Here is a 3,202-nt window from a genome sequence, read left to right as displayed (position 1 = left end):
ACAAGTTGCAAGCATGTGTAAAGTCCCCAACTGCTGATGCACTTATCACTTGGTGAAGCCTGACGAGTTGATAAATATCACTTAGCGGGAAGCGCAGCCATGCAGAACTGTGCTGGGGCGTGGGGATGCCAACGTCAACTCTGCTGTGGGACAAGACTGACAGAGGGGCCTGGCTTCAGTCACACAGGGCTCCAGTTTGGAGCCTCAGGGCAGGATACTCCACAGGAGGCCAAGTCCAGCAGTTTCTTCAGCCCCTTCTTGCCTGACTACTCAAGTTGTACATCAACTCCCAAGGATTTAGACGTTCATTTTGGCACTGGAATTTATGCTTCAGCATTGCAGCCATTCCACTGCCTAATGATTGGCACCTAATTAACTCTAATAATGAGGCTTCCCAGGCCTCTTGGTGGTAAAGAATCCACCTGCCAATGCAGGAGACACAGATTTGATTCTTGGGTTGGGAAGATCCCCTGGAGAAGGAAATTGAACCCACTCCAATATTCTTGCCTGGAAAATTCCATGGACAGAGGAGCCTGGCAGGCTACAGTCCATGGAGTTTCAAAGAGTTGGACACGGTAGTGGCCTTGTTCTCCGCTTTTCAGTGTTGCTGTTTGACGACGTTGCCCTGCTCACTTCAGCCTCCGGCCCGCCATCTCCTTGAGACCTACCACCATGCCTTCAATTAAGTTGCAGAGCTCTGATGGAGAGATATTCGAAGTTGATGTTGAAATTGCAAAACAATCTGTGACCATCAAGACTATGTTGGAAGATTTGGGAATGGATGATGAAGGAGATGATGATCCAGTCCCCTTGCCAAATGTTAATGCAGCAATATTGAAAAAGGTCATTCAGTGGTGCACTCACCACAAGGATCATCCTCCTCCTCCTGAGGATGATGAGAACAAAGAAAAACGAACAGATGATATACCTGTTTGGGATCAAGAATTCCTGAAAGTTGACCAAGGGACACTCTTTGAACTTATATTGGCAGCAAACTATTTAGACATCAAAGGTTTGCTTGAACCTGCAAGACTGTTGCTAATATGATCAAGGGCAAAACTCCTGAGGAGGAAAGACATTCAATATCAAAAAATGATTTTACTGAAGAAGAGGAAGCCCAGGTGCAGCAAAGAGAACCAGTGGTGTGAGGAGAAGTGAAATTTCGTGTCTAATGCTGTAACACTGTAAGGATTATTCCAAATACTAGTTGCACTGCTTTGTTTATAATTGTTAATATTAGAAAAAGAGTCAACAAATGCAGCAGCAAGTCAATTGTATCAGCAGAATGTTGTCCTCATTGCATGTGTAGTTTCAGTACAGTTCCCAAACTTAAGGCCCAGTTTCTTCTAGTGTGATTGAAAGTTTCTTTTCTTTGCTCTGAATAAAATTGAACTGTGGGTTCCCTATAGAAAGTGGCATTTTGGGCTTTCCCTTTTTGTAAAGCAATTTCTGCCTAGTTTATTGTCCAGTTAATTTTAGTTCAGTGACTTTTAAAGTTGGCGTTGTAAATAAAGCAACTTGCAAAAAACCTTCTGAAAAAAAAAAAAAAAAAAACAAAGAGTTGGACACGACTTAGCAACTAAACAACAACAACAACAATTAGTGCTAGTAATAGCAACACAACTAACAACAACAATGATGAAAGTAACAAAAACAATAATACTGATAATATTGCTGAATTCATACTCTTGCCAGGGAATGTACTCATCTCTTTACATGATCAGTCAAGTGAAAAACAAACAACAAAAAAAACCCTCTTATGTTACCATTTTACAAAGGAGAGGATTAGTTTTATCTTCACCTTGAAGACCAGGAAATGGAGACTTAGAACTGCTTTAAACTCACCCAAGGTCCCAAATAAGCAGATAGTAAAGGCAGGGTTATGATCCAGGCAGTCTGATCCCAGAGCTCCTGGTTTTAGTTACTACAGAAGATGCCTTTGCTTTAAAATGCAGTAATTAACAAATAAATAAATGCTAATGTTCAGAGATGACCCCAGGTTCAGTGTAACGTACTTTGCAAACTACAAAGATTGACACAGGCCAAATACGCCATGTTCCCTGATTCCCCAGTTTCCCATGAAATGCTGGCGAGAAGGCAACCACTATCCACCTTATCTCCCTGCCTCCAGGTAAACTCCCTTTGGTCTAAAGGAATACTGTTCTCTATCCAGACACACACTGCAACAACCAAGGGGGCGTTCTTCCTCCTATGACCCAGACCTCTCTGCTTTAGACGAGTGTGGGCTTGGGGTAGCTCCCCTGGGAAGACATGTCACATCTGCAGGAAGGAGGTAGTTTAAAGTGCAAAATATAACATTTTATATTAAAATATAAAAACTGCAATATTATTTCTTTATAAAAATAAAATATTTTTTGAAAAGTACCAATCACATACTGTTTTATAACATATCCTATGTGAAAGACCCTATGGAAAAGACTCTAAAGCTGGGAAAGATTGAAGGCAAGAGGAGAAAGTGGTGGCAGAGAATAAGATGGTTAGATAATATGACTGACTTAATGGACATGAATTTGAGCAGACTCTGGGAGATAGTGGAGGACAGAGGAGCCTGGTGTGCTGCAGTCCATGGGGTCACAAAGTTAACGACTAGACAACAAAAACAAGAGCTAACACCTCTATGAGAGGAGCCCTTATCTTAGTTTGGGTTTCCAAACTAAGAATTGGTGTGAAAGTAAAGGAAATGGCAACCAATCCAGTATTCTTTCCTGGGAAATCCCATGGACAGAGGAGCCTGCCAGGACATGTCACAAACGTCACAAACTGAGTCAACTCAGTTGGATGCAACTGAGCAACTAAACAACAAGGGAAGAGGAGCTCTTATTTTCATTTGGGTTCCCAAACTGAGAATTTCTGTGAAAGTGTTGAAAGTGTTCCATGATTAGTAGGTGTGGAGAGAGAAATGAGAAAGCAGAGTAGGGAAGGGAAGAAGAGGGAAGAAGATTGCCGTATAAGCAAAGTCTCCACTCAAGGAGGTGGTTCATCCCTCAGAGGAGCTCTGGAGATCATGTATGTCAGTGATTCTCAAAGTGTGGTCCCCAGACCATCAGCATTGCCCAGAAATTTGTTAGAGGTGCAAATTCTCAGGTCTGCACCCCAGGCCTGCTAAATGAGAAACCCTGAGGTAGGACCAGCATGTTGGACTTTACCAAGCCCTCCTGGGATTTTGATGTAGGACACCTCA

General features: G+C 42.4%; 1 pseudogene; it reads left to right on the top strand.

Moving 5' to 3' along the window:
* Positions 1-574: 574 nt before the first annotated feature.
* Positions 575-1,416, top strand: LOC138984780 (S-phase kinase-associated protein 1 pseudogene; annotated as a pseudogene).
* The last annotated feature ends 1,786 nt before the right edge of the window (positions 1,417-3,202 follow it).

The sequence above is a fragment of the Bos mutus genome, chromosome 22 (genome assembly GCF_027580195.1).
Source record: "Bos mutus isolate GX-2022 chromosome 22, NWIPB_WYAK_1.1, whole genome shotgun sequence".
Lineage (NCBI taxonomy): Eukaryota > Metazoa > Chordata > Mammalia > Artiodactyla > Bovidae > Bos > Bos mutus.
Note: the sequence above shows the minus strand (reverse complement) of the source record. Positions and strands in the feature narration are given on the sequence as shown.